Genomic DNA, 9,288 nt, shown 5'->3' with positions numbered 1-9,288 from the left:
AATTCCAGAAAATGATGTAATGGCTTTAGAAGCTTCTGATAGGCTAATTGACATCATTTGAGTCAATTTGAGGTGTACCTGTGGATGTATTTCAAGGCTTACCTTCAAACTCAGTGCCTCTTTGCTTGACATCATGGGAAAATCAAAAGAAATCAGCCAAGACCTCAGAAAAAAATGTGTAGACCTCCACAAGTCTGGTTCATCCTTGGGAGCAATTTCCAAATGCCTGAAAGGTACCACATTCATCTGTACAAACAATAGTATGCAAGTATAAACACCATGGGACCACGCAGTCGTCATACCGCTCAGGAAGGAGACGCATTCTGTCTCCTAAAGATGAACGTACTTTGGTGCGAAAAGTGCAAATCAATCCCAGAACAACAGCAAAGGACCTTGTGAAGATGCTGGAGGAAACCGGTACAAAAGTATCTATATCCACAGTAAAACGAGTCCTATATCGACATAACCTGAAAGGCCACTCAGCAAGAAGAAGCCACTGCTCCAAAACCGCCATAAAAAAGCCAGACTACGGTTTGCAACTGCACATGGGGACAAAGATCGTACCTGTTGGAAAAATGTCCTCTGGTCTGATGAAACAAAAATAGAACTGTTTGGCCATAATGACCATTCTTATGTTTGGAGGGAAAAGGGGAACGCTTTCAAGCCGAAGAACACCATCCCAACCGTGAAGCACGAGGGTGGCAGCATCATGCTGTGGGGGTGCTTTTCTGCAGGAGGGACTGGTGCACTTCACACAATAGATGGCATTATGAGGAAATAAAATTGTGTGGATATATTGAAGCAACATCTCAAGACATCAGTCAGGAAGTTAAAGCTTGGTCACAAATGGGTCTTCCAAATGGACAATGACCCCAAGCATCCTTTCAAAGTTGTGGCAAAATGGCTTAAGGACAACAAAGTCAAGGTATTGGAGTGGCCATCACAAAGCCCTGACCTCAATCCTATAGAACATTTGTGGGCAGAACTGAAAAAGCGTGTGCGAGCAAGGAGGCATACAAACCTGACTCAGTTACACCAGCTCTGTCAAGAGGAATGGGCCAAAATTCACCCAACTTATTGTGGGACGCTTGTGGAAGGCTACCCGAAACGTTTGACCCAAGTTAAACAATTTAAAGGCAATGCTACCAAATGCTAATTGAGTGTATGTAAACTTCTGACCCACTGAAAGAAATAGAAGCTTAAATAAATAATTATCTCTAAAATTATTCGGACATTTCACATTCTTAGAATAAAGTGGTGATCCTAACTGACCTAAGACGGGGAATTTTTACTAGGATTAAATGTCAGGAATTGTGAAAAACTGAGTTTAAATGTATTTGGCTAAGGTGTATGTAAACTTCAGACTTCAACTGAAGAAGTTAAGAATACGAATGCAATGTAAATGGCCGTAGAATAGAATAAACATTTTAGCATAAGTATAATACAGGAAGGCACAATTTATAGTCTAATATTGACACTCCCTCTGGTCTCATGGGGCCTGTAGTCTGTAGCTGAACTGACAGTAAAAATACATTGATTTAGTATCTGCGGGCGGGGTGAAGGGGTAACTGGAGGACTGGTTAGGTGAAAGGTCGTGAGAGGCCCTAAGGGGGGTTGGTGGGATGCTGTGGCAGGTGAAGAAGAGGCCAGGTGCTAATTAAGGCTAACGCTAGCTGGTGTGATGGACAGGTTGGTTGGCGTCTCCGGTTTCAGACTCCTGAAGGGAATATTACCCAACTCCGCTGCAGCGCAGGTCATCCGTGTAACGAAGACTGCTCTGACGCTGGTGCTGGTGCTGAGTAACCTCACCCTGCAGAGTCTCAGAGAACCACACTCTCACTGCCAAGGAAAAAGATTACTCTACACCCTCCTGTCATTCCCTCGTGTCCTACCCTTGTGTCCTATATAGTGAAGATGGAGTGGCCTCTGCATAAAAAATCAATGATAGAGAAGTCATACCAAAAGCTAATAGGCGAATAGGCATCCTACATATGACCGTGAGATTCCCATGACATTATGTCTGGAGTAACTTATAGACAACTGTGGGAAGAGGATGATGACATTGGATGGGATGAGAGTTAGTCAGCCGAGCGGTTGTCCCTCTTCCTGACAAGCAGGCACTGTATGTCTATGGAGAGGAGTGTGTTGACGCTTGAGCGGTGAGAGTGTGTGCTCCTGCTCCTCTTGCCTGGCCGAGAATGTGGAAAATGTCAGTTAGACAGACAGCCAGATGACTGTCGCCCTGCACTGACCACTCTGGGTGGTCCCTCTCTACGGGGGGGGGGGGGGGGGGGGGGGGGTGAGGAGGAGACCACGCGCTGGCACGATACCCAACCCATCCCCTCTGCTTTACCTGCCTATATACCACATGCCAAATCACTGTATACAGTAGAGGTACTATAGTCTAGGCCTATATCCCCATGGAGATGGAAGTAATGTCCTAGTGCGAGTCAGCGCCATTTTGTGTCCCCAGAGCCAGACCGAAGCTTTGAGTTGCCAGGATAAAGGTTGTGAGTGGCGCAGTATGTGTGAATGTACCAACATTGTATTAGAGGAGTGTAGCCGTGCACAACTGAACCCAAGGAGCTGTGGCATTGTCCTCACAAAGAGCACTGACATTTGGCAAGAGGTCTAAAGTCAGACCTTTATAAAGAAACCCACTCCATCTTCATTCGGTACATGAATCAGTGGGCGGGGGTGTACTAAGCCCATGCTTCAATATTTATCAAGGCGAGTGATTGGGGTTCGCCAACTCCTGCTCCTGTCAACAGTTGAACACAGGTCCTATTTGCCGAAAATAGACAATGCCTCATTTGCATGTGGTTAATGAATTCATTATGGCCTTTGAGGGTGTGGCCCATTGAAAAGGACTGCATTGAATCTGAGACACAAAGGGAGGTTTGTGATTGGCCGCCTGCCCAACTCTGTGGTGTTAATGGGGTCTGAAGACCTCTGGGCCTTTGGCTCTCAGACACTGAGGTAGCCAACATCCAGCAAGAACTCACACTCCACAAGCCTAGTTAACCATTTAACCTAGTCTAGCTTTTCAGTACTCCTATGAGTAGAGTGGATTAAATCTTGGTTGAGACATGGTTCTCTAAACTTCAGCCCCAGATAAAGCCTTGGCTCGAAGCAACCTTTACCATGTACAGCATCCACATTAGGAAGTTGTCAGATGTCACAATGCCGTAATCCTGATCCTTTGATACCTCTCCTGCCTCTCTGTGCACCTGACCGTGCCTGGACACAGCTGGACTACAGGTGTCATGGCTCAGTACAGCCTGAGGGTGTCAGTCCCCAGCTGGTGCCCCCCACAGAGAGAAAGGGAGAGTAGAATGAGCCTGTCAGGGTGTCTCAGTGGGCCAACCAGCACAGACTGCTAGCTCCACGTCCTTAAACCCAATCTTGGAGGGGACCCACATAGTCATCGCTCTTGTAAAAGCCAGACAGCGTACTTTCCAGCGGCGCTGAATCTCTCTTTTTACGATCCTGCAATGTGATAAACCGCTTCTTGTATGGCGAGCCAAATCCAAAACACCACTGGCTTGTTTACTGGTGGGGACCATGGTGGAGGCCCGCTACTTTGATCAGCCAAACAAATGGGAGAGTTAGTCTGTCATTTCGTGTTATGGGTTTTCACTTCGCCGGAGGGAAACTTCTTATTCTCTGTGGTGGCACCATTCCTGTCTCCCTCCCCCTCAATGTAATCACAGCACCATGAAACAAGACAAGGCCTATTCCATCTATATTTAAAAAATTGTGAAATGAACACTGCAATCTCTTCCAAGATTTTAATTGAAGTAAAACCAACATGGGCGGAATCACAAGTCCCTGCTGCTGCCCAAATCGTTCACTTAGATTCTACAGACTGACATCACAACTGTTTTGTTCCTTTTGTACAGTACTATGTATTTAGTCAGCCACCAATTGTGCAAGTTCTCCCACTTAAAAAGATGAGAGAGGCCTGTCATTTTCATCATAGGTACACGTCAACTATGACAGACAAATTGAGATTTTTTTTCTCCAGAAAATCACATTGTAGGATTTTTAATGAATTTATTTGCAAATTATGGTGGAAAATAAGTATTTGGTCACCTACAAACAAGCAAGATTTCTGGCTCTCACAGACCTGTAACTTCTTCTTTAAGAGGCTCCTCTGTCCTCCACTCGTTACCTGTATTAATGGCACCTGTTTGAACTTGTTATCAGTATAAAAGACACCTGTCCACAACCTCAAACAGTCACACTCCAAACTCCACTATGGCCAAGACCAAAGAGCTGTCAAAGGACACCAGAAACAAAATTGTAGACCTGCACCAGGCTGGGAAGACTGAATCTGCAATAGGTAAGCAGCTTGGTTTGAAGAAATCAACTGTGGGAGCAATTATTAGGAAATGGAAGACATACAAGACCACTGATAATCTCCCTCAATCTGGGGCTCCACGCAAGATCTCACCCCGTGGGGTCAAAATGATCACAAGAACGGTGAGCAAAAATCCCAGAACCACACGGGGGGACCTAGTGAATGACCTGCAGAGAGCTGGGACCAAAGTAACAAAGCCTACCATCAGTAACACACTACGCCGCCAGGGACTCAAATCCTGCAGTGGCAGACGTGTCCCCCTGCTTAAGCTAGTACATGTCCAGGCCCGTCTGAAGTTTGCTAGAGTGTATTTGGATGATCCAGAAGAGGATTGGGAGAATGTCAGATGAAACCAAAATAGAACTTTTTGGTAAAAACTCAACTCGTCGTGTTTGGAGGACAAAGAATGCTGAGTTGCATCCAAAGAACACCATACCTACTGTGAAGCATGGGGGTGGAAACATCATGCTTTGGGGCTGTTTTTCTGCAAAGGGACCAGGACGACTGATCCGTGTAAAGGAAAGAATGAATGGGGCCATGTATCGTGAGATTTTGAGTAAAAACCTCCTTCCATCAGCAAGGGCATTGAAGATGAAACGTGGCTGGGTCTTTCAGCATGACAATGATCCCAAACACACCGCCCGGGCAACGAAGGAGTGGCTTCGTAAGAAGCATTTCAAGGTCCTGGAGTGGCCTAGCCAGTCTCCAGATCTCAACCCCATAGAAAATCTTTGGAGGGAGTTGAAAGTCCGTGTTGCCCAGCGACAGCCCCAAAACATCACTGCTCTAGAGGAGATCTGCATGGAGGAATGGGCCAAAATACCAGCAACAGTGTGTGAAAACCTTGTGAAGACTTACAGAAAACGTTTGACCTGTGTCATTACCTACAAAGGGTATATAACAAAGTATTGAGAAACTTTTGTTATTGACCAAATACTTATTTTCCACCATAATTTGCAAATAAATTCATTAAAAATCCTACAATGTGATTTTCTGGATTTTTTTTTCTAACTTTGTCTGTCATAGTTGACGTGTACATATGATGGAAATTACAGGCCTCTCTCATCTTTTTAAGTGGGAGAACTTAAACAATTGGTGGCTGACTAAATACTTTTTTCCCCCACTGTATGCAGGAGGGTTGTTGCCTTTCTCTGCTATCATACAAAGACGTGTGTTCTTGAACGATCAACTCCTCCCTTAGTTTACAGAAGACTCATTTATAGGGAATGGTGATCTAAGCTTGTAGTCGGGTCATATCACGAGACGTTCCTGGTGGGTACATTTTAGACTGGATTAAAAGTCTGCTTTTCTAAAACAGCCTTGGATTTGCCCTCCATGCAGGGTTAACTGGACAGGGGATCAATGCAAATGTGAATTGAAGGTGTGTTAATAAGATGATGAAATATAGATCATCTGAGATCCTGCTGTAATGTCAAGGTGAATGTGTATTCATTAGTTACATTATCACCACCGAGGATCTCTGACCTGCTGTCTTGGGTGACCTCTAGTATGGATTTATATATGGGTTTTAGTCTTGCATGTGAAATATGTAGACTACTTCACTCAGACTAGATAACATCTGCGGTTGCTCTGCGGCAGTGTATGACCATGTGAAGACCGCAACCCACCACCACTCTTAAATATTGAATGACCGTTGCGGTCTCTTGGCCCCTACATAAGGTTTTTGTGCCGCTTCCGCTTGACCAAGCTTTCACAAATGAAGCACTCTTCAAAGGGACTAGAGGTATTACGGTGCGGTCACCTGCAGCGGTCGGCTGCTCTGCCAACCTGCAGTCCACTACATGGATGACCGCTCCTGGTCAGAACGCTATACCTGCACAGCGGAGCCCCCATGGGTAAACGCTCACAGTCAAAGTGAACTCGGGAGTCCTACCAGGAGGCACATGGGGGAAGGTGCGGCCCACCTGCCCACATTAATAATAGACTACCCACTATCCTCTACTCTGTCCTCACCACTGTTCTGCGTTCTCCTCCTGTGGGCGTGTTCTGTAATGAGGGCAGACATGTTTTTGTATCCTGTCCATGATGCCTAAACAACAAGGGATACGCCATTTCATCATCACAGTCATCACCACAGCAGCTCAACCTACATACCAGACCTCCCCAACGTCTTACTGTAAAGGGTGGTGTCCTCCCATTTTACGATCCCCTGAATATTTAAACCAAGCCAATAACATTGACCAACATTCTTACTCATTATGTTTAACAGTTATAGCCAGTTTATCCTCAAGCCACATCTGAGTGTACATCAACGGCACCACCCATAGCAGTCTGGACCGACAAGTACGCTTTAGCCAATGATATCCACAAACACTCATGATATACTCAGGATCTCTGCTGGTGATGTCATCACAGTGGAACACAGGCTAAACATATGACTAATAAATCACGTGGCTAGTGAATATTAGTACAACTTCATGGATTTATAATTCATTGTGATGAGAGAATATGGGAGCTCCCATTTCATATGTCGGTTTTGAATAAACCGTCCCGAGCTCATCGTAAGAGCATGGGCTTGATTGTCAACCCAATGATTTCTATGGCAACAGACAGTACTGTAAACGTATCACCCACTGTCCTCAAATGCTTTAAGCGATACTTCTGGGACGTATTATTACTAATCCATGACAGCCATTATATTGCTTAAGGATTGCTTTGATTAAATAGCATTCTTCGTTTTTCTCAAGAAAACAATTCCACAGCCACGTATTAATGTTATGGTGTCAAAAGCTTAACTCGTCCCACAAGGATGACCTCCGATCCCATCAGGTCAAAGGTTAATGGCTAGTAGAATAAACATCCACAGACTTGCCTGCCACCATCTCTCTTTGTAAGTCTACCTCATTATAAATTAGACACATGTTAAATTGTGCAAATCCCATGTATCTCAGGCAGAAAATGGTAGAGAAAACACTTGAAGTGAGTCTTGATGTTTTCCTCAGAGAGTGCAGGTGCACTACACTAACTGCTATTGTGACATTGTGATAGAAGGATGTAATGCTTACCCAGGCATGACTCATGTGTTTCCTGCTGGGGTCATAATGAGCAGACAGACACTGGATCCTATGGTATGCACCAGAGGCTCGCCTCACTGTGGATCAGCTGGGTGGCAGGGTTATGTGACGCACGCCTGCCGCTCTGTTTCCCCCCAAAACACTGGACTTAGTTAGGGCTTCCACCGACGGGAGGAAACATGAGTCTCCAATTCCTCCACTGAGAAAACAATAGTTCATGATAATAATAACAGTTATTTCACCCGGGCCGCCTCAACCTACACCCCTCTGAACAATTTGTTCCCCTTGTGGAATGTTCCAGAGGGACAATATGGATAGAATCAGACTGTACCAAGAGCATTGACTTTAGGGGGGATTCCAGATCCACATTAAGCAGAGCTACAATAAACCCTTCTGTAAACAGGCATCATTAGTAAGTGAGAGTCAGCACCTTTTTCTCCAGGAAAAACAGAAGCAGGAGCCCGCAGGCTTGTAAACTGAACACTCCTTTCCCTCAAGCATAAGAAACTAAAATAAAACCCTTTCCAAGAAGGTCTTTAAATCTCTCGCTTACCTGCTTATTCTGGAGAGATGTAGGTAAGATAGTTGTTTTGGCTGTGGTTTGGAGTAAAGCATGGTTTTAATTAGTTCTTATAGTTACTCCTTCACCCCTGGTGACACGCCTGGCTTCCCTGTTCTCTGGCCGAGCTGCCGTTGAACATCTTTAGCCTGATGAGCCGAAGGCTTGAGCTAACCTAATATCACCCTGAGCCCAATGCAATGCTATCTCCTAGGCTCTAAAGCTTTGGAGATGTGATGTTCTCCTTCTTTGTCGAGAGGTTCCCTTTATTAAATGCACGTTGGCTTATTGGAGTTTGACAAGGGCCTTCATATTAGATTTGAGTCTGGTGGAAACAAAGCATATTTTGTGTGTGTGTGTTCTTCATTAGGCGCTGTGAGATGATGCTCATGCCTAAAATTATACATGATTCACCAACTGACTGCTTTTTGCTTTTTTAAGAATATCGCCTAAGTTGATTTATGTACATATGATTGGGGCGTATGATATGAGGATGCTTATAGAGGTATGTCAAGATCAATAGAGTGAAGAGGCGTGAGAAATTGTACTTATTAATGTAAACAACTCTAGCTTTATTCCATACGGCAACAGCACTAAACACACATCCATGACCAGAAAGAGAGGGGGAGGGGAGGCACTGGAAAACAGCTTTCATTCAGGATAAAGGGGCCTCGACCTCAAAAGCAATGTGCGATACCATTGAATAGAATAATGAAAGTGACTTTAGCCTGGAGGCCTGAAGGAGAGCATAGCCAACCTGTTTGTTGATTAGCGAGAGAAGACAGAGGAAGAAGGGGAAAAAAAGCCTGGATCAACTTGCTCTCAACTCCTCCACTCCTGCCCCCTCTCAATAGTGATTGAAAAAGTGATGAATATGCATGAGTTTGGCATAGACAGTGAAGGCCTATGATGGTTTGGGTGGAGAGCTCTCCCTCTCTGGATGCTTAAAGACAGGGGATGTTTACTTCTTCCTTCTAGCTTTAGGACAATAAGGGCTTTTACAGTAGCTGGTCGGTCAGAGAGAAAGTAAATGGTTTTCCCACAGATCTCTTTTGCTTACCATGACTGTCCAGTGTTCATAAAGTGGCTGGACTTGAGTGGAAAGTTGAAAGTTGTTTTGTGTGGTATCTACTGCATGCATTGCAAAACGGATGCAATCACCTTTATGCACTTGTTGTTTAGTCAGTGTTAGCTGACTTGGTATAGTCCTACTGTAAATGCTACAGATTCCCCATTATTTCCCACCGTAACATTTTCCCTCTGTTTGTTTTATCCCCCAGACCTGCAGGCGTCCCAGACGGTGGAGTTCTACAGTCTGTCAGACAAGGCCA

The sequence above is a fragment of the Coregonus lavaretus genome (genome assembly GCF_964263955.1).
Source record: "Coregonus lavaretus genome assembly, chromosome: 5".
Lineage (NCBI taxonomy): Eukaryota > Metazoa > Chordata > Actinopteri > Salmoniformes > Salmonidae > Coregonus > Coregonus lavaretus.
The sequence above is the reverse complement of the archived record's forward strand: the minus strand, read 5'-3'. Positions refer to the sequence as shown.